The 22,787-nt window shown below is 38.6% G+C and overlaps 2 protein-coding genes across 8 annotated transcripts in view; one reads left to right on the top strand and one right to left on the bottom strand.

Moving 5' to 3' along the window:
* Window positions 1-22,787, top strand: part of CHLSN (cholesin) — a 120,783-nt gene that overhangs the window by 65,223 nt on the left and 32,773 nt on the right. Inside the window, exons 1-2 of one of the 6 annotated variants that reach the window (XM_072935765.1) lie at window positions 19,421-19,811; window positions 22,624-22,691. The exons of 3 other annotated variants lie outside the window; for them this stretch is intronic. The gene's annotated coding sequence lies outside the window, so the exon portion shown is untranslated. Of the gene's footprint in view, window positions 1-19,420; window positions 19,812-19,836; window positions 22,692-22,787 lie in introns of those variants that run through there. 2 more of the 6 variants (XM_072935769.1, XM_072935766.1) reach the window with 2 other exon arrangements.
* The window catches only part of GPR146 (G protein-coupled receptor 146), a 48,799-nt gene that overhangs the window by 23,644 nt on the left and 2,368 nt on the right, over window positions 1-22,787 (bottom strand). Inside the window, exon 2 of one of the 2 annotated variants that reach the window (XM_030285203.4) lies at window positions 2,727-2,768. The gene's annotated coding sequence lies outside the window, so the exon portion shown is untranslated. Of the gene's footprint in view, window positions 1-2,726; window positions 2,774-22,787 lie in introns of both variants that reach the window. The other variant, XM_072935761.1, reaches the window with a different exon arrangement.

The raw sequence follows: 22,787 nt of genomic DNA, 5'->3' as shown, positions 1-22,787 counted from the left end.
TTTAGGCCTTGATACTGCAAATTAACTCTGGGTAGTTAGATGCATAAACAGAGGCACAGCAAAACCCCACTGAAATGAAATCATCTTGTGTGGCCTGGGGCTTTGTCTCATGGGGCTGTTTGCTGGGGGTTTGTTTATTTTTTAAATGTTCCGAAATGTTTCCCAAGTATGTGACGTTCCATAAATGACAGATCAGTAGCAGCAAACTTCAAACCCTCTTACAAAGTAGCTTTTCTTGGCTTTGTTTAGGAAAGTCTCTTTGATTTTGCTTGTATTTAATGTGCTGCTGGGTAACTGTGGAACATGCATCTTCTTAAACCAAATTCAGAGAGTACCATGAACGGACACCTGCTTAAGTCTTTAATTAAAAGTAGTTTAATCTCTAACAATCTCTATGTACATAAGCAGAAAGTATCTGTGTTTCATGTGTACTTTGAACTTTAGAAATCAAAGATTTGTAAATGAAACACAGCATGCCAGACATGATGATGTTTGACTGGAATCTCTTCTTGTTGGCACAGCCTGGATTTCCTGGTGCTGTCAGCCCCTGGGAATACATTCTTATTAAAAATTACGGAGAGATGGAAAAATATAGAAGTAAGTCTTAAAAAAGTGTGTGTATCAACTATATAAAAAATAAATTTGAAGTAAGCAAACACATAGTGGGACATGGAGTGGAGAATTGCCAGTGGGATCAGACTTTTGTAGTTGAGTATCTTGCAGGTGAGTATGTTGGAGGAGCTGTTTCTACACCAACTCTAAGTTTTGGGGTAACAGATTTTTTTAACAATAGCCTCTAAAAGAGTAGTTGCCCATGGAGCTACATGCATTTAATGGGTTTATGACTGGCCTTCAGTGAAGAATTTAAACTTAAAAGCTTGTCTTGCTGTAGCTGATATTATTCAATATATCCTTTCTGTTTTTATACACAATGTCTAAGATTAGTGTGGTTGACTATATTGAAAGTAATAAAAAACAGACACAGAAAAACTGTTGCATGTTTAAAGAAAAAAATCATAAAATGAAAGAGGAAGTGCATCATTTATTATAACACCATGTAGACTAATGAAAAACATACTGCAGGCTGGAAATTTGTTAAGAGCTGAACTCAAAAAGTTTCCATTCCCAAAAAATGCCTTGGGGCCTCCAGCTGTAAGCCTGTGGCTAAAGAGGCCCTATGGTAAACTGACATAAAAAATAAGTACTCCATAAACAGTCAGCTCCTGTTTCACAATAGCTGGAAAGATATTTTTAAGAAGTATTACTATTGATGCTGACTGTACTTTATCAAAGTAAAGAGAGGCAGTGCATTTAACTAGAATGTTAAACTGGGAGTTGGACAATGGGCACCAAAATGTTTATTGTATACAGGAGAATATGGAAATATGAGGTGACCTGGTGAGAGTAACAGAACAGCACCTATTACTGGTAGAGCTGGAATTCACATTAAATAATTCCTGGCTTCTCATCCTTTGCTCATCAGACTGGGCTGTACAAGTGCCCTGCTCCTCTCCCCCCTGAGCAGGTGCCACACCTTGTACCCAAGCATGTTCCTTTGTTGTGTGCAAATCCCCCCTCAGAGTATTGGTGTTTGCACCAGCAGTGCTCACGTGAATGGAATCAACTGTCCTCTTGAAGAAGACAAGATTTTTTTTTTTTTCTGTCTGTCCTTTAAATCTAAACAGATTAAGTTTAGATTAGAAGTCTTTCCTAAAGGTGCATCTTCCCTGCTGAGCCAACAGGGGCCTGGCTTTGCCTTTGCCTTTCCCCTTCTCCCTGCTGAGCCCTTGTTGATGACACTCATTCCTGTTGCAGCGTTTCTGAGAGAGAGAGGCCATGATTTATGTCTGGAATGAGCTTTGAGCCACTCCAGTCTAGGCCTCAGATCTGGGCCTTGTGAGGCCTCCAGCCTGTGACGCAGTTAGAAATTAAGAGTTTGTGGCACAATTAGAAATTACATTAAGGTGTGATGGGGAGCACTGGGCTGTCTGGGGGTGAAGTAGTATGGGTTTATAGTATAGGTTTATAGTGTGGAGTTTAGTTCACCTTAAGACAAAGACAAACAATGTTAGCTTGCCAATGAGAGTGCCTTTGTAAACTGTAAACTATAGAGAAGTGTATATGGACTGCCATCTTCTCACTAATAAATGGAGAATGTTTGATTAACCATATTGGTTTGACGTGTGTTTGTCCTGTCCAGCTTTCCTGTCTTACGAGGACCCTGGTATCACATTCCCATGGGCCGTGGGCTCCCAAGGCAAGCTGAACTGTCAGGATGCTCCCCCAGGAAGGCATCACAGCCTCCATCCCTTCTTCACATGGCTTGGGAAGCAGTTTGCAGAAGTAATGACAATAAAACCTTCTGATGTGCCTCCAGTCTGTTTCTCCAGAGGTTTCCCTGCCTGGCAAAGAGCCCTGGAATCTGTCAGAGATGATGGGACACTTCCACACAGTCCAGATTTCACAAACTTAGAAAGATGTAGTAAATTGAATGTAACTTTATGAGACTGTTTAGGTGGCAACTTTGTGATCTTTGAGGAGGACAATCTGAGAGTTAATATCATTTATCTGACATCTTTCGTCAGGATTTGGTAATCCAGTACCTTTTTACAGAAGTAAATATCAGGTCTAGAAGTCCCAGTTTTGGTAAATATTTTCACAGTTTTATATTGATGAAATAAGCATGCATAATAATAAACACACTGTATTGCTACAGCTCTACTTACATGAGGTGCAGTCCAGGAGAATGTTAGTCTGAGATGGAGCCACTGGGAGGAGAAAAGGAAAAAGAAAAGAAAAGGTGAAACAGTTACTTCTAGGTGATTGAAAGATATGAAAACAAAAGTTAATCAAATCTGGTAAATATAGATAACTTTCAGTTTTTGTCTTGCATCTTCCTATACCACCTCTGTGTAGAACCTACAATACCTAGTGTTTTCATCCAGTGATTAGAAAATCTGTAACATGATTGTTCATGGTGTTTGATGCTTAATGCCTCAAGTGGGGCTGATGGTTTTATTTACTCTTGTGAGCTGAATTGAAGATCTTTAATAAAAGCTGTAGATTGATCTAAAAATAGGACCATAATTTTGTTCTCGTCATTAAAAATGTCATGTTTGGTGGATTAAAACTGACATGTAACAGTCCTGATATGAAATATTTGTTCTGTAATATGAGACCACGATAAATGTCACTTTAGTTTGTTACTGTTATAGATGGTGGGTTTGGCACACAGTGTCACGTTAATTTTACTGAGTATGTGTTTGCTCCTTTGCATATTATGGGGAAAAAGTATAGAGAATTATATTTTATTGCATTATAAGAAGAGTAATATATTTGTCCACTCAAAATTTGTAACCATTATTTCAGTATATCTTTAGATAAGATGCAACTTATCTACAGGAGATGAAAAAATAAGCATTAATTTCCATATGTATTGCAGTGTGAAAAAAATATAAACAGGCATACATAAGGAATTGAAGAGATTTGAGGTGAGATTAATGATTGAACAGTAATATTTGTAGAGAAAGGCAAACTTTAATAAGAGTAGATGAGTTTTCCCCTAAAAAGAAAGATTAACTTGTTCAAGGGTACTTAATTATGACTGAATTTTGAGGTAAGTAGAATACTTAATCTGGGAAAAATGTTTTAAGATAGCTGCCTGTGCCAGTTAATTCTTTTTTGTATTAAAGTTTTACTGAGAGATGCAGAGCTGGTCTGTAAAAGATCTGATCTCGTTCTGATGCACTTTTTGTCTACTATTAGCACCAGTTATGGTTGTTACTACCACATTTTCCAGTCAGGGCTCCCCAGCTCCCCTGCTCTCCTTGGCCTCTCTCTGCCCTCTGTTTGACATCTCGTGGTTGGCATTTAAGGGCCCAAGAAAAACAAACAGTGCAACCAGTGTTTTGCTTGCAATTTTAGTTTCATAGTTTGATGGAGAATAGTAAATAGAAGGACAAAGTGTTACTATTTTTATGTGGTCTTGCTCTTAAGAGAAAGAGATTTCCATGACTAACGTGGCTTTGTGATGTGCCACACAGGTGGAAATGCCCAACATCACCTCCAGTGGCTGTAAAACCCTGCAGTAGTGGCTGGCTCATCACAGTCTCTGGCTGGCCTCACTTCTCAAGAACAAAAATAAATCAGCCACAAATCCATGCAAAGAAGGAGCAGCTGTTCTGTTCATACTTCTGTGCAAATTTAAGTCACATTCAGGGAAGTAGTGGGAGAGCTGCCCTGTGCTTTAGAGCAGAAACTGATTGTGGAGAGCTTCTCCTGCTGCCTGTCACTGCTTGGAGTCCCACCTGGACACAGCTGTGACACATCTGGAGCTCTGGGAGCTCCAGCTGTGTAAGGACAGGCTGCAGGAGATGGCTTCCCCTGAGTAATGCAGTCCTCTGGAGCTTTGGTTGTGTCCTGTGGCCTCACCTCCATGTGGCTGTGGGTATCACTAGGGTTAGACATGTGAACTGCTGAATTCAGCTGGCAAAGCTGCACAAGTTTCCTTATGTGCATAGCAAGGTGCTGTGCTGAGAGCTGCATTCCAAGGACAAAAATAAATCAGTACCTGCATTCCAAGGAGCACTGCTGTGTGCTCACAGAGCTCCTCAGGCTGGGCTGGAGAAAGGTTCTGTGGTCACCCAGCAGTCTCCAAAGAGCAGCTTTGCTCCTGCTGACCTGCTGCAGCTTTCCAAGGTTAACCTGGGACTGAGTCACTGCTTCCCTCCCTCCTTACTCAGTAGCCCTCCTGCACTGATTCTTTTGCTTTCTGATCCTTGCTGTTGAAGTACAATGTCTTTTATGTAGTAAATAATGTTTCAGGATTGATTAAATCACAACATGAATCATAATGGAAATACTGAGCTATACACAGGGCTCTTCCCATTTATAAGTCTGTGGAGATGAATAACAAGTTCTGTAGGGACAGCCTTAAAGTGGGTTTGCAGTTTTGCTGGGAGCTGAACTCACTGGTTTTTGTTTTAATGTAGTCAACTTGAGTGGAATAAAATGCTGGTTAATCAGTTTGAAATGAAATTGTGGCATAGGCAGAATAAGCATAGTTATTTCTAGATAGCTTAAAGAATGGAGGTTGATTTCAAAGGTTGTGTGTAATTATAATTTTATTCATGAGGCCTGTGTTTTATATTCTAACAAATATAATTCATGTATTGTATTAATCATACAGAATTCTGAATCACAACATAAAATTTTGCAGTGCTATAATTAAGAAAAATGAAAGTGATAAGGAGTAGCAGCTATGTAGCTAATGAGGGAGTTAACTTCAACGTGTGTTTTAGGCCATTAAGTACTACAAAGCAAGAAGTGCTGCTTTGCCAGCACAAACCAAAGGAAGGCAGTTAAGTGCCACTCCCTTCCCCAGCCAGCATCGAGTACCAGAGAGCTCTGGCTGTAGTTCTGACAGTAGCTCACACAAGAAATGTGCAAGAAAATATAAATCCCTGGTGCAGATTGTTGTTTAGTAAAGAAAATCTTTTGTATTCTGCATGTGGACATGAATTTTTCTCTGTGCAAATCCTTTTTTTTTATCCTTTCAGGTTGAACTAAGTTTTACAAAGTTATAAAGCCAAGAGCTCAGGTGTTTTTTTCTGTGTATCAGGACTCTCCTGGGATCTGCAGGCCATCCAGGACATCCTTATTCGTGCTGTGCTTTGCTTTTTGGTTTTTTTTAAGAAGTCTGAAGCATTTTCTTTGTGCGGTTTTGCAACCCCATTTTTTTTTTCCAAACAGCAGGAGTCCTATCACTAGATCAAATTTGGAATTCACTGCTTCCAACAATTGTCTAATGGATCCACATGTTTACACAGCATGACACTGGCATCCAGATAGTGTCAATCGGTACTACTGTTTCGTGCTTCCTCCCTGCTTTAAAAAAAAAAAAAAAAAAAAAAGGAAAAGTACAGACACTTTTTTCCCTGGTACTCAGGGGAGCAGTGAATATTTCCACTACCAGTACTCTCTCACAAAATTTTGGAAAATACTTTTTTAATAACGGAAATAACCGAAAATGCCAACTCTCAGGTATTTTATCAGTACTTATTGTATCAATAAATAGATCTTAAAATCATAGAATCCCAGAACTGCCTGGGTTTTAAGAGACCTTAAAGATCATTTACTTCAGCCCCACTGCTGTGGACACACCAGAACAGGTTGCTCAGAGCTCCATCACACCTGGCCTTACTTCCAGGGATGAATGCTACAAAATGGGAAAGTGGGAAGTAAAATTTCCAGACCCAATCCTTTCTTCCTTCCTGAGACTCCCTGCTGAATGAAAACTTGATTATCTTGTAGTGCTGTGCCCCTAAGTTGCAGCACCCAAACCCTGTGTGTCCCTGTGCTGATGTGGGCATTTCTGTGGCTTTATGGAGAACCAAATCACCCAAAGGATCTTTCTAAAAACCAGAGTAGCCAGGAGCAGCCTCAGGCACTTGGCATTTGTGTAGCACAGGAGGACCATTTGTAATTTACTTGCTCGTGTGTTTTGCCAAGTGTTTGATTCCTGTTCCCTGTTATTGGATGTAAATAAATCAGTAGCAATTATTTGGCAACAACCTTCCACGGTCATTTGCTCTGAAGAAACTTAGTCCCTGGTAGCATTGAGTGAAGGAGGGGGGGTTTGGCTGGGACACCAGAACCTTTCTTTTTTTTAATGCTCTCATGGGATCTTTCACTTCCACACAAGCAACTGCCTGAACTGGCCAAGTGGTCTTGATTTAATGTTGCTTTATGAACATGACTTGTCGCAGCTGCAGGATGTCATAACCTCTATTTCCTTAGCTTGGATTTGAAATCTGGAGCCATATGATTCAGATGAACCACAACAGCCCTTGCTTAATTTAACTTGATGTATTTGTTTTGAAAATACTGTTGTTCACTCCAAGTTTTAGCTGCTAAACGAATTAAGCTGATCTGCACTGGTAAATGGGGAATACTGACCAGCTTGATTAAAAAACTCCCTAAAAGCTGCAAAGAAAGCTCCAGTAATCTTTAACTTATCAGTGCTAATGAAAATAATTCATTAGTGTAAACTTAAAAAATCAAAACTTGTTTTAAATGCAATAATTAGAGATTGTCTCTGAGATGAATGTAGCTCTGATGCAAAAAAACCCCAAATTCTTACAAAAATAATTGTATATTGTACAGTATTTCAGGGAAGTACAGTGAGCTCACCAAAACCTGTTGCTGCAGACCGGATTCAGAGTACAAGAATGATGAGCAGAACTGTGTTGGCTTTGCACCCAAAATTTGATTTTACAGAGCTCCTGTTCTTGTGCAGCTTAGAAACTTTTGCATTTGAAGTAAAGCCAACTGGATTTGTAAAGATACTTATCTTATTCTCTGGCCCCATTCAAATCACCAGAAAATATTAAGGCTGACAAGCCTAACTCTATATGCTTCTCAATTAATATTTTTATGTTAGGTTATAGTACACACAGATTTGCACTAGTGCCAGGTTTGAAGTCACTCAGCTGGTTTCCAAGTGGCAAATGCTGCCTTCACTACTGTATGTCTGCTCTCCATAACAGCAAATAATCATGTCAGAGTTTAATGTCTTTCTTTGTAACTTGTTGCATTAGAGAAATCTTAATTTAGTCCATTTTAATATAAGACTAAACTTTTCAGTTCTAGGTTCACACATACAGTGTGTGTCAGCTCCCTGTAACTACTTGTTATTTTTGGCATTTTGTCTTCTGTTGAAATTTATGTCCTTATTGGTTTTTTGTTGTTTTGTAAATTATTTTTTTAAGAGTAACTCATCTGGAGTAAGCAGGCAGAATAAAAGCACTGCCACGTCCTATCTAAAGATACTTGATTGTGTGCTTTAGATGTGTAAAATTAAAAAAAAAAAAAAAAAAGGAAACAGTCTTTATCATGGCTATAGTCTGTTAAATAGAAAAAAAACCCAAATATTCCCCAGCATTTGCAAACCCACCCTTTTATTTAAGAGATCGAGACACAGCAAAAATGAAAAATCACCCAAGAGAATTTGCTTGTGCACCCAGTCACTGAATTAGACAATTGCTAATATGTCCTATGAGATTCTTCTTACTGCTTCTTATATAAATTCATTTACAGGCTCTAATTTTTAAAAATTTTTTTATTATTAAGTTTATAAATGTCATAATCTAATTACATTATTAACTTGTACTTTCTACAACTGCTTGTTGTGTATTTTGTAAAATATCTTATTTAATTATTCATAGATGCTCAGAGAGACTAAACAAAGTTTGAGAGCTGAGATGCTTTCCCAAATGTAGTTTAGAGCTGTTGGCCACTCAGTGAACTGCTTCTGCAGTCTGAAATAGTAAAGAAGCCCCAGCAGCACCTGCTGGAACAGCATCTGCAGGATGCTAAGTTTGGCAAATCAACACCTGTGTGTTGGTAACGTGCAGGTGGATCTGGGTGAGGGCACCCGCAGAGTTGTCAGGTGTGTCTTGTGGAGTGGAAAAGCGCAGAGGAAATTATATTCAAATACTGAAAATTACCTTACAATTAATGTGCAATTTTACTTGATGGATTTTGGGCAATTCTACTTCTTGCCAGTCTTTGTGGACTGAGTGAGGTTTCTTTTCCTCAGCCTATTTCCTCTCCCTCCCAGGGTATTGCAACAAACTGGTTCTGAGTTTAGTGTAAGGCAGTGGAGCCATTCTGGATTTAAAAGCTGGTGTTGGTGTCTGGAGGCAGTGCTATGGCTCGGGGACTTGGCTGAATTCCTTAGCAGCGCTTCCATGACCAGCTGGAGCAGTTTCTTGCACTTCACCATCCTTTCTTTTTTTCACCTGGTCATTGAAAGTTATTTATGCACCCTAAGATTTAACCCATCCCATATGAGACTAGGCAATGTTGCAGCCCTATAGGCTGACCTGACTTTATTTATATTCACACACACACAGAGCTGACATTTCACACGTATCTCTGTCAGAGCTGCAGAGCTGATGGCTAAAGAGCACTTTCTGTAAGCTGCTGGCAGCTGGATGTGCTGTGTAGCCACACAGGAGGGGCTGTGCTTGCCCCTGGCGTGGGCACTTTCCTGCCAGCAGCCGTGTGAAGGTGACCACCTCCAGACACTGGGATGCCTGCACTGCCTCGAGTGCTGGTACCTGCCTGATGGCACGTGCTTATCTCAGCTAACCTGCTGCTGGGACACACAGCTGCCTTCTGTCACCCTGATTAAGATTTTCTAAAGCCTCCTGAGTTTACATTCTGTTAGAGAAATGTAAGAAAAAGTTTGAAAAAGTATAAATGCTAGAGTCAGAAAATCAACTTCCTCTTTTTCACCTTTGCAATAGCAGCTGCTCACGTCGTGCTTTCACGTGTCCTGCAGTGACAGCCTTCCTTCCAGGCTGTTATCAGTAACAGAGGTTACTTATTTGAAGGTGTGCACCTTCCACCAGAGGGGAAGAATTGCAGAAGGGAGTTTGAGGAGAGGATGGTGAGCAGTGTAGTGCTCGAGCTGGGAGAAGCTGAACGTGTTGTTGAGACAGAAAAGAAGAATGGGATTTTGCAACAGGGAGGAAGTGGTGTGGTTGATTTGCCACATCACAGTTCTCAGTGGCCCACCCATTTGTTTTGACATAAATACCTACTCTGGAGCTATGTCGAGGCATGAAGACGACACGTACCCTCACACTTGTGATCTTCAGGGTTTGTTGCTGCTCTTTGAAGAGTGAGATTGATGCTTTAATGTTTTGTTTGGAGACTCAAGCATTTAGATTTGTAATTCTGTCCTTCTAGCCATTTCCCTGATTTACCTTGCAGAGTAAACATTCTTTTGTTCTGTTTCCCAGACTTCCTTTTCCTTGTCTTTGCTGTTGGCTTAATTTTGAGATATGATACTCAAGTCAGAGGTGTCTCCTTGGGAGCAAAAAAAACCCCAACAGCTAAGGGTTTGAATGAACTAACTATTTTGTCTGTTTAGAAGCAGCAGCTTATTTTCCAGTATTCTGGAAGTCCTCAAACACAGATCCTGCCAAAGGCACTGACCTGAACAGCAGCAGTGCTTAGAAGAACATGCTCAGGTTTTCTGGCAGCTCTTACAAGCCACTTAGAATAAACAGGCACATTGCTTGCAGCGAGTGCCCCTTAGTTTGGAAAGCACTGCTGAAGGCAAATTTGTGAAGAATTTATTCTTGTGGTTATAGTTCTCCATTTTCTTATCTGCTACAGTGGGTCCAGTTTCCTCAGGTTTGATATCTAAGATCTTAATATCAAATCTGGAATTAATACAGCTGTGTTTAGAGACTAAGACATTTGCAGGGTTCATAGCAATAATTCACTGTGTGGCACAGTGGGGAACTCAGTGTGTTTTAAACATTCTCCCCCTGTGCTTGTACAGATTTTTATAGTTGAATTGAGAATTTATAACATGCTGGGTCTCATATTCCAGGTCTGTTTGTTTCTTAATCTATACACAGAACATGGACTAGGTCATAAATTTTTGCAGATGAAATGAAGGCTGATTAGAATTTTAATATTAAGGAAGGAAATGGCCTTGGGTAGTGCACTACAGAGCAGAACAGGCCTTCTGTTAATACACAAGAGTATTACTGTTTTCTTGAACTTTGCCTTCCAATCCAATTACGATTTGTGCCTAGAAATCATAACTCTGGTGCCTTCCAGTTGATAATGTTGAATGTTATCCTTGTCCAAGCTTATATAATTTCCAGTAGTAAAAACAATCTTGATTATAAAACTGCTAGATAATGTACTCTTAAAACTGAGTTATGGGCAATAGTACATAGTCTTTGTTGATAAACAAAGCAGTCATGATGGTATATCAAATTGACCCAGTTCTGTCTCATTTTAAATTAAATTAAATCAAGAATTTTTTCTTGGCACATGCAATTCCTGTGATGACATATTGTGTAACTCACACTTTGTGATAAGAATGAAGACAAAGCTTTCAGTGTAAATAATTTTTTTTTTTTCTGAATCAAGCAAAATAACGGGAATCTCTGTGTTGGCTTTCATTTTAAGCACTTCTGTGACAGCATCATGCTCACAGTATGAAATGAGCTCATCCAAGGAGTACTTCCAGCCAGTTCCCTTATCAGTGTAAGCCATCGTAGCTCAGAACCTCCTGTGTCCTCCTCCCCTGCCCTCACTGGCTTGGACCAGATGCTGCATAATTCCCTGGATCTGTATTTACTATCCCTTGGCTGCACACATCTTTGCTGCACATTTACAGCAGAAAATATTATTACTGAAGTGTGGAATCACATTCTGGTATTACTTCATGAAAATCGATTCTGATTCCTCACTACTTCAGAGCATGTTATTAGCTAGTACAATTAATTATTCTCTTAAAAAAGAATAACATGTGTATCCTTGTTTAGATGCTGCCTGTGTATTTATAGGATATAAATATATGTAGCCAAATGTGGTGGCTGAACTTGGCTGCTTCTCCTGCTGGTTTCTGTGGGTTTGCTTCATTGTCCAGAACAAGTGACAACATTTTCGACTCTCTTGCATCCATCACCAGGTTTGGTAAGATGTCCACTCTTGGCAGAAAAAGATCAATGCATATTTATTTATTTGGGCCTTTAAATTGTATAGCAGACTTTTATAATTTATTATCTATCTCTAAGAAGTTTTGTTTATCATTCTCACACCATTAAAACATCACATTAGTGGAACAGTCTGAAACGTATTTATCCCACTCTAAAATCTCAAGGGGTTATGCAAGTAGGTTTATTTTATATTTCTTCCCTTTTTTCTTTAATCACTTGTATAATGTGTTTGAAAAGTATGTCTGATGTTGATTCCTTTTTGTTTTCCATTGGGGGCATTTGATTTTGCAGCTAGAAGGATTGAATACTAAATGTTCTTTTTGGGTACATAAGATGGTATTTTCTTCTTTCAGTCAGAGAAAGGCATTCCTAGGATTTAAGGCCTGATAAAGTAACAAAAAATATAGCAAATCCAAAAAGGCTAAAATATTAATGTATTTTTATAATTTGGGGATTTTTATATGGGGTAAATCAGAGCGGAAAGAACAAACTATATGAGAGATACCATTCCAAATGAAGAAATTAGAATTATTACATTGTGCCATCCACATTGTAAGAACAGTATGGATGAAGTCTGACTTCTTTAGTGATTTTTTTCCCCCCTGTATTAGCCCACAAGTCTTTCAGTAACCAGAAATATATGGCTTTGTGATGACTTGGTATAATGAATCTGATGCTTAGAGAGTTGTATTAAAAGATTTTTGTTTCCCCCTTGTTTCTTAAAGTAGAAAAATGCTAATGCTTCCTTTCTTTTCTGAACTTCCCGTCTGGAACCAAATTTGGTAATACTGTTCCCAGGGTAAAGTACCCTTCACAGATCTTTGCAGAGCTTATGAATTCTTTTGTTTGATTTCTTGCAGTTTTTGGGCACAACACAGTAAGTTTAGTGCTGGTATCTGCATTAGACTTGTCATTTCAGAAACATTCCAGTTTAGAAGTTCTGTTGTGATTCAGTGCTGAAGGTGCAGTGAGTTGGCAGCTCTGGAGAGAGTAGTTTCTTTCTGGTACCATGTTATCTTTGATCAGGAAACCATTTGAACTGACATGCCTTCAGAAAATAACATGAGAAAATATGGAAGTCCAGAGCTTACCAGTTTTGCTGCAAGGGAGGATTCAGCTGTGGTTTTGCCTACAAACACTTTTTATTTCTTGAGTTACAGTTCTTCTACAGTACTCACAAATGTGAGGGATTTCGTGTCAGCCATGTGAGCTGTATGAGCATTCAAAACAATTAGCATTACAAGCTTTCCATGTATTTTCAGTTCTTCCCCCTCCTCAGTTCACCTCACTCAAAAGCTGAGGAGAAGGGAATGTGACTGAAGGTCACTTTCTTCAGTATGGCCAAAATGCAAAGCTTAAGCCTGTGATCCAGCTGGCATCTTACACTAGAAGCTCCTCAAATGATCCAGGCATCATACAAAATTCTGGCATCAAAAGCTGGTGACACCCAGTGCTCCAAAACCAACCAGTCCTGCTTGTAGTGACAGACACGGGCAAGCAAAGTGCTCCATCATGTGCCAGGAGCAGTGTTTCTGTCCCTAATCCTGGAGATCTTCCCACCCAAAGTGGTACCTGCCCTGCTCAGTGTGGTCCTTAAATAACCAACCAACTGCAGAAGCAACTGGCCACACGTGTGTAGCCCAGTGTGTCCCCAGGAGCACTGAAAGAATTCTGCAGCTTTGTCAGACATGTCTCCACCTGAGAGTTTCCAGAAGAACTGGTGGGAGTGCAGCTAACACCTTCACCCATCATTCTTCCTGAAGGATGATGCTATATCCAATGCTCGTTCAGGCAAAGACATCTTAATCTCATTGTAATAGGTTCTAATTATTCACTTCTGCAAGATCCCTGCCTGGGAGTCACCACAAGCCAGATACTCTGTGAACGATTAGCCCAAGAAGTTCTTAATTACTCTGGAGTCACTCCAGCTCTTTAAAATGTATTGCCTGTACTGATACCATAAATCCATTTTCCTCTCCACTTGCTGTGGAGCCCTTTGCACCCTGGGTTTGGTGTTAATGAAGGCCCAGAAGTGCTGCTGTGGCTTATCCTCGTGCTGCTGGTTGTCATCTACAGCTGAGCATGTGCCATGGGGACACGGCTACAAAAGACACAGATAGCCCAGCAGGCCAGGTATTATATGGCCTAGCTTTTAAAATTCTGATTATCACTCTGGAGAAAGAGCCACAAAAATGCTATGGAATTGTCTGTCTTTGTAGTGGATTTTGTGGCTTCCTATTTGCAACATTTGTTGCGAATAAATTTTTGCACTTTGGCCAAAACAAGACTGTTTTTATGACTTTACTTCAAAATGTGTTGAAAGCTTGTGTTGCTTTGTTATTTATTGTACAGCACTTAAATAACTTTATATACTGAACACATGCTAAAGCAGAATTCACAAATGGCATCTCCCTCAGTGTAACTTCAGAAGAATTTCAGAGAACCTGCAGTTGGTGTCCTGCTGCAACCACGTAACTTTGCAAGGAAGACAGACATTCTCAAAAGTTTTAGGACAGAATTTGGAAAATTATAAATACTTGAAATTGTGACACTACCAGGAGCATTAAGCCTAATTTGACTGAAATCCAAATACAAACTTTAATCTAGGAAGCTAAAATGAAAGATACCAAGGCTTTTCCCAGGGATGAAGGATTTCAGAAGCCTTTAGAGGTCTGTGTGCTCTGTTATATGGGTTATGTTTCTGACACCTCCCAATGTGGATCTAAAGTAGTTTTTTATTTAAAAAGGAAAGATATACAGGCAGTTTGGCAGTAGATCTACTCTTTGAATAGATAAAATTGCCTAAAAACCTCTTGACAGTTGCTTGTAAGAGGAGCTGTATTAGAGACTTTTCTCCTTTTATTTCTAGTAAATTTATTGACTGAACAGCTGAGGAGGTGTTTCAGGCTAATTACCCATTTTCAAGCAACAACTGTGTCTCAAGTCTTTTGATCATGTGCCAGTTTTAAACTGAAAACAAACCTTGATATGACTGCACTTTTCACTTCTTTAGACTTTTGTAGTCTTTTTAGTCTTTCACTTCTTCAGTCTTTTGTAGTCAGACAGAACTATTGCAGAGATTTTCCTAAGTGTGCTCCTACTGTCAAACGTGTGTTCCTTTTACCTAAATGACACAGACATCCTAAACCAGCTCTGCTTACTTAAGTGGTAAAGGAAGAGTGTTTTGCCATATCAGTTCTTACAGCATGTATGTCTTTTCCTGTTAAAACACTCCTATTCCTAAAACATTTCCCATTATCACTGGTGTCCTGACAGCAGTAATCTCTTAGGAGGTCTAATCTTAGACCAGGTTAGAAAAAAAATTAAAATCCTAAAATCCTGTGAGCTCAATCTAGCTTTTGTTCTATGGTGACCAAAGGGTAAAAGAAACCCTTTTAAATAAATTTGTTCTCTTTCTAAATAGATAACTGGCCAAATGCATTTTAAGTATTTGTTCAACTGATCAAATATTGCTTTAGGTTTAGAAAACAAATTAACCAAATGTTTGAAGAATTAGACATTTTGTACCTGAACAATTCTCTGTATCATTACTTCTGCACTGATGACCTGAAGTACTGTGGTCAAAATAAAAGACCCTTTCCATGAAAATAAGTCAGACAAATGTTTAAATTTTTTTTTCTTTTAGTTCTTAATGAAACAACTAAACTGTGGAAGTTCAAACTCTTTTCATTTTATCCTTTTACTTTAGAGAAAGTCACACCAGTGTGTCAAATTTAAGTCCTTACTTCTTCTGTAGATACACTGACTGGCTGAAGTACATATATATATATATGTATATATATATATGTATGTATGTATGTATGTATGTATGTATGTATGTACACATATATTTGGCAGAAACATAACTTGATAGTTGAACATTAGTTTGAATTTGGGATAAACATTAATTTGAATTTGAGATAAACACATTTCTATGTGTGTGGGTTCAGAAATCAGAAGAGTCTGTCCTGACACTAAATAAACACAGTTCCCAGGTGGAAATTCTCAATTATTAAGATGTCTGATTTACTTCTAACTCAATGGCTGTGCTTTAAGATCCTGGCAGTGTTTGAATCACTGCTATTAGATACCATTCTTCTTTCTGCTCTGGAAGTAGAAGCTGTGAATTCCTTTCTCACACTTGTAGGGTGAGATTTTCTACTAATTAGCTAGTAACAGGAGTGGACTCAGAGACACATAAGCATGTTAAATACATTTTTATATGCTGCCTATGATGAAGAGTTTTAAATAGACCAAATTACAGTTTTGGCAGTAAGATTTTAAAATCTCAGTTGATTCTTACAACTGCTCTGTTCTGTTGGTAGTGTCTCCTATCACAGAGTGTGCCTGCTGTGAGCTTTCAGACTTGGATGATTATTGGATGTTCTGCTTACAGAATTGTGAGGCTTTTTTAAAGGTTGCTCGAGCTTAATTCCTAACAGGCCACTTGCTTTGAGCCACTGCTGAACTGAATGTTGTGATGCAAGTCCAAAAGGAAAAGCAAAGGGAAGGACAGAGGATGACAACACTTGGCTGTTCTTGAACTGCCTTGACCACATCTTGCAATATGTTTTTATTGGTACAGTATATGAAGATAACCTGCTTTCTTTATTACATTAGGTATCTTAATGAAGTTCTGGGTATGAGTTATTATTAGATGGCAGCATTTATTTGTTTAATTCGCTAAATGATACAAGTGAAATGTCATTTTGAACTCATCATCTGTTAAACTGCTGGAGCAGTTCAGTAATTGACTGCTACCATTACCCACTCCCAAAATGAGCAAGGAAACCGATGGATTTTTGCCACAGAAGACTTCTTTCTGATGTGTTTACTGAGCGCTGGTGTGTGGGCAGTGAGTGAAGGGGATTTTCCTGCTCATTTGACCACTGCAGGAAGCAAACCAGCATCCTCTCACTGGAGCTGTACCTTGAATTGGCTGCAGAACCGTGACAGCTCCAGTGGGAGCTGCCTGGTTGTTCCCTGGCTGTGCCTCAGAGTTTCTGATGGGCAGAAATCAGCATCTGTGCTGGAGAGTGAAACACTGCAGGGCAGGGAGTCACAGCTCCAGCACCCAGAGGAGAAACTAACTGAACCAGCAGCTCCCCTGAGAGGATGGAGAACAGAGGGGAACTTCCCTTTTATACAAATACTCTCAGCATTGTGGAAATGTGAGTCCTGTACACTGTAAGACCTTTATTAATTGCTATACTGGTTGTCTGTTGCCATTTAAAAAATTTACTTGCATCTCAATAAATCAAAACTATATATTTTTTAATAATATGAAACGTTGGCGTTCAGGCCATTGGAAGCAAAAATTACTCTTTCTGCCTTTACTAGACCTCTACTGTCATTTTGAAATTAGAAGGAAATAATTGAAAGCCCAAAACAGCAAGGCATGATGCTACTAAAGAGCAGCAAATACCAAATGATCTGTGGTAATTTGAGAGTTGACAAGCTGCAGTTCATCACCTCAAAATGTAAAAGGTAGGATACGCATAGCAATATTATGTATTTTACACTTTTATGTTTATTTTAAGGAATGGTGCCTTCAGCCAGAGGGTGCAAAAAATGGGATCCCACAAGTTGCACCTCCACTTGCTTCCACCTTTCTATCACCTCCTCCTTTTGCTGGCAGAAATGTTCACAGTGAATCAAATTAACAAAGTGATTTGGTATTAAAGTAACCTTTGTGAGGGGACAGAGAGGTAATTTTCACCCAACTGGGTGTACAGAACTGTGCAAACACTTGTGCCAAGGAAGAGGTGGGAGATGGAGAGTGTGTCTTTGGTACTGACTTATGTAGGTTTAAATTGGTGCTAAAACTATTACCTGAGATTTTTATTCATAAGTGTAAAGCTTTCTTTAGAGCCTGAAGAGCAGCATTTGGTTGTGTAATCTTTCACTGTAAGCAGAATATGCTCCATCTAATTTATAAGCACATTGTTTGTTCCACTGCAGTACTATGTGGCTGTATTTCTTCCATTAAGTTAATAATCTCTATTCCATATAATGTGAGTATTCTAGTGTAAGGCAGGCAAGGAAGAAATCAGAGCTCTGTGTAATGACATTAAGCTTTTAGGTTACAGACAGACTAAAGGACTCACAGCTGCTTAACATATGCCCTCTGCCTGAACTCGCTTTATCACTTGGTATCTGACTGCTCTCAACATATAAAAAGTTGCTGTGATTGATAGTGGGTTATGCAGTATTTGTCAGGGTGAACTGAATCATTATGTGTACAGATTCAGGAATATAAAAAATAAAGCTGAAAGAAGAACAACAAAAACTCTGACATCTTCCTCATTCATTAAGCTTTCCTAAGGCAACTGTTTTTGTTTGCAGGAGTTAGTGGTTGCTGGTTTTTCTTACTAGCAATTGCTGAGTGATTTAGAGTACATCTCTGCTCTTTTGTTTGGATTTCATTTGTGAAACCATTTAGAGTTATAAAACTGTCAACTTAAGAACATTCTATATATTTTGCCAGTGAGGGCCTCCTGTATGCACAATTTATGCATTTCTCTCCATTTTGTGTGCTGTTTGAATTCTCAGTATATATCACTGTTGTTCTTTTTCTGGTTGTTTGAATAATTCCCACTGCCTTTTATGAGCAGCAGAAATCCTTGAAGTAATTATGAAATTGCATCTCAGATCAGTCATCAGATATTGCTAACCACAACATCTCACCCTTGGCCAAACCTAGCCCAGCAATGCAGTAATAGAATGTTCTGCTGATGCTTAGAACACTTGAAATTTAGAAACCCTGACTGCAACTAGAATTGAATCATGCACCTAAACATTAGAAAGCATAAACCAGATCTGTTAATTATGTTAATTGCATAGGATGGTAGCTTTCTAAACTCTCAGATGCCCTAAAATAACTACAAGCTAGGATTTAAAAAATGTTATGCAAACTTTTATTGCCTACTTACTCGGAGCTTTGCTTACTGTTTGTCTCCTGCAGAATTCCTTTGGTGGCTAAGCTCAGCTTTACATTGTGTGGAAGCTGTGGGGCCCAGGTCTGTGATCATTGTGCACAACCTCAATCTCTCCTGGCCTTGCTGCTGGCCCTGTTTCATGCATTTCATGTATTTATTTCAGATTTTCTATCCCTATTGTTCATGAGGTATGGCAGACTTAAGTCATCAAGTACTGAAATTATATAAAGGTGACTGTGACAACTTTCTGTAACTTGAAAGTTGGAATCTGTCATGAATTTGCACCAACTTATTGTTCCTGGATGCTTGGTTGGTCAGGTACAGTGGGAGATAAGCCAGTACTTCAAACCTGCTTTGGAACTTTTGTAGTCAAAAGTTTTTAAGGTTCAATGACAGATTTAAGGAAAGCCTTAAATAACTGAAGAGTTCACTCAGTGAATCTGGAAGAATCTCTGCAGGAAGTACAATGTTTTGTCTTTGCTATCTTAATAGAAAAACAGGTTCTGATTTTCCTGGCTTCCCTAACTTTTCCAGAGTTCCCTGTTGTCCTTGACTTCACATTTCAGTAACCATGCTTCCTGCATCCCTGGCAGGAGATCTTATCTCCATTTTCCACCTTATGACCTTCCAGTACAATTTTAGCTCCCAGTATTGCAAGGGAAAGTATTATTTTTTAAAGAAGATTTTTAAAAAGAAAAGAAAATATGAGGAAATTTCGTTGTGAAACTTGTTCACAAAGAGACTGCAATTTTACTTAACATGTTTTAGGAAACATATTGACTTTTACTTCAGTCTACAACAGAAAAGTATCATATCTGCTTGCTCATTTCACATTCACAATAATGGAATGTTTCTCATTAAGAGAATCTTTTTGATTGTAGTTTAATTTTTCTGCTTCAAAGTATATCTTATTGTTTGCAATTACAAAAAGAAATACAAAGCTTTTCTCTTGCCTTTCAACAATGAATTCTGACATCTTGGCTTTTTTCCAGACTACTTAATTTTTTTAAATTTTGTTTTGAAGATCAGGATTTCCCTTGAGATGGACCTTCCATTTGCTGTTACTCTCTCTCTTCCTTTGCTCTCCTTTTTTTCTGCCAGGCATTAACTACTTCACTTTCAAAGCTCTGCAGTCGAATCCCACTGTAGCCATTATCCCTGTGCACTGTGGAAATGTTGACTCTCGGTTCAGTAACAGCTCAAACATTTACCTTTGACCATCTGTGCTCTCTAATGACCATCTCCAGTCCTGTGCTGCCATGTGTGCCATGAAGAAGTTCCTTGTTGTTCCTATCTTAAAACTTTCTTTTGATCCCTGCAAAATTACGTGATAACAGAACAGGTATGTGATAAACTTAATCCTCCTGTTGCTGAGTCCAGGCTTTCTTGTATTTCACATATTGTTCCATCGGTAGTTTTCCACTCTGTTTTGTACTTTAAAATTACGTGGGCAGCTGTTGTTTCCTGTTGTATTTATACTTGGTTTATCAAAGATGTGAAATGTAAGTTCAGCAGGTAAAGCCTGGCTTTAAAACTATCATGAGTTGTAAATTCTGTCCATGTAAATTCTAGTGCTTATTTCATAAATATGCTTAAGCTACTTATTGTTGAAATGCAAATTAATATAATTTTATTCTAGGATAATTTTCTAGATGCCTTAATTCCAAAATAAGCAAAGACTACCAACACCTTGTTTTGTGCTGCTTTTACAATGATACTTTTCAGTGTGGTCTGCTGGAATACAAACAGGTTTTATGGAGCATTTTTACTAAACAGTCAACAGGTTTTAATTTAGCTTCTTAAATCATAATTGTTTTTCAATTTTCTGCTCTGCCTCACAAACGCATAATGAAGGAACACCTGATGCTATAAAAACCAGATGTCATTTCAGTATTTTCAGCTGTGTGATAAATTTGGACAGCTTAGAAGTTGTTATCATAGATGTATAGTTACCAGAGAGCTCACAAGAACAGAAAGCACGCAAAGCATTGCTAAATAAATAGGATTTTGGAATGGGTTGCACTTTATTTTCAAAGACTTTGAAAATTATGGATGGAATTTTCTTAAGGAACTTTCAGGAGACCATTTTAAACTTACAAACAAATTCAAATTCTTTCTCCCGACCAGTCATGTTAAGTACCACTTGCATTTGCTCATGGGGATTTGAAGAGCAGCACGCAAACCTGAAGGAAAATTAGATTGTGTAATCCATGCCAGCTCTTAAAAACATTCCTCCTTTACCATTCTCCTTGAGGGAGAACTTCTTAAAACAGGATGTTCAGTGGCAACTGAACTGTGCCTGAAATACAGTTTTATAGTACTTGTTTCTTTAAACATTTTCAAATTCTGCATACAGGTGTTCAGAGGTCTCTTAGTGGAAATTATATATATTTAGAAAAAGGATAATTTCACACAAATTAATTGTCACAATCTCAATCACCCGCCTCTGGTTATCACCAGGCAGGAAGTCAAATGCAAAAATCAGCAATGCCCATCATATTTCTTCCTTATTTTGTTTAAAGGTGTCTCTCTTTTCACAGCCAAACTGAGGGTCCAGTTCTCTGTCTCCCAAACCATTTATCTGATTTTAAAGCAAACCAAGAGGCAAGAGCTAAGCTGAGGTTGTTGATACCCTTGTGCTCAGGATGAAGGTGCAGGACAGTTGAGAGCGTGCTCGTGTTCCAAGTGCTGCTGTGGGTGTCTATTTTAGGGTGACTGAATCATGAAATGATCACATTCTGCTAAAGAAATGAATCCTGCCCACTCCATTTTCCTGAGTGTCTTCTCTTGGGTCTTGTTCATCACCAATTGAAAGTTGCATGTTCCTGCCTCTGTGTGTGTGTGCAGCTGAATGTGTAAAAATGCAGGAATGGATGAAACACATTCTGGAATATTTAGCTTGGTTTTGAAGAAGATATTGGTATAACTGACTAAAACTGGTGCTGGTTTTTAATAAGAAATTCAGGGAAAAAAGTTCTGTTAGATCTCAGAGAATATGGAGTGGTTGAGATTAGTGTATATGTCCCAGGACATTTCAATCCCTGTAGCTATACATCCTCTTAACCCTGCAGCTGAAGGCAGTGACAACTTGGTATGGAGGTATGAAGTTTTTTATGGGTTTTGCTGACCTTGTTTTTAACAAAAATGTCTTCCTAAGTCAAATACAAGGATTCCTGTTCGAACTGTAGGGAAAACCACCTTTCCTATGGATAATAGCCATTTATTTTCTACTTAATATTTAATCTTCAGCTTCACTACTCTTTCCCATAAATGGCAAAAATGTACCTTCTCCAGCTGTATGTTAATTATGTTCCATTTTTAAGTCAGAATGGGACATTACAGAGAAGCTGTCAATTTGACACTGAGCAAACTAAATATACTCAGCTGAGTGAATCCAGCACTGTGAACATGAACCACTGGTATAAATAGGAAAGGAGACACCTTGAAGCTTTACCATATTCAAGAAGTGTCAGATCATGTTCATTTGAAAGGGATGGCAATGCTCTTTTTCCTCCAGTGCAGGCACAAATATTGTTTGACTGAACTCAGGCTATCCAGGTGTTCAACAGACTCTCATGTTTGTACCTTTAATGCTGAATTTCAGCATTTTTTTAATGGTCATCCAACTTTTTTTTTTTATAATACCAGAGCTTTTCCTTCATAAAGACTTAAATGGGAGATATTAAAACAGAGTGTTTGTCCTTCCATCTTTAAAATGCTTCAATCTACTTTTCTGACTGTTTCTAAACCTTGTGAACTGTTCTCAAACAGCTCTTTTACCAACAAGCATTGCTGTAAGGACAACTGGCATGAATATTAGGAACTCTTGATTATGATGAAGATGTGTTTCATTGTTGAGGACAAAGTACTCCCGATGATATGGGAGCTCCAAGACTGCTAGAAACATGAGAAATTGGTTCCTAAAAAGTTCTTTTCTTTTGTACCCAACTCGGCAAAGCAACATGGGATTCTTCAGGTCTTCCAGAGGAAGAGTCTGAACGATAGGTCACTGTGCACAGAATCAGCTTTAGTAACATTGTCATGACTGAAAAACCCTGGTATGACTGCTAGAATATCTGTGTTTGATCACAACTTCTGATAGAGAAAATACATTTCTATGTTGTGTGCTTAAAAAGAATTTATTCCATTAACAGTGGTCACCTGTGCCACTTGGCTTCTGAAAAATGCATCACTATCAACAAAAATATCCCACACTTTAAAGGTAATATTTCTATTTCTGCTGAGGGAGTAATGGGGAGGAATATCACGTGAGCTTGAGAATGTCAGTACAAGCAATATGTGTTGTGTAAGTCCCACC

This window comes from Taeniopygia guttata, chromosome 14 (assembly GCF_048771995.1).
Source record: "Taeniopygia guttata chromosome 14, bTaeGut7.mat, whole genome shotgun sequence".
NCBI classification, from domain to species: Eukaryota; Metazoa; Chordata; class Aves; order Passeriformes; family Estrildidae; genus Taeniopygia; species Taeniopygia guttata.
This window is presented reverse-complemented; position numbering and strand designations above follow the sequence as displayed.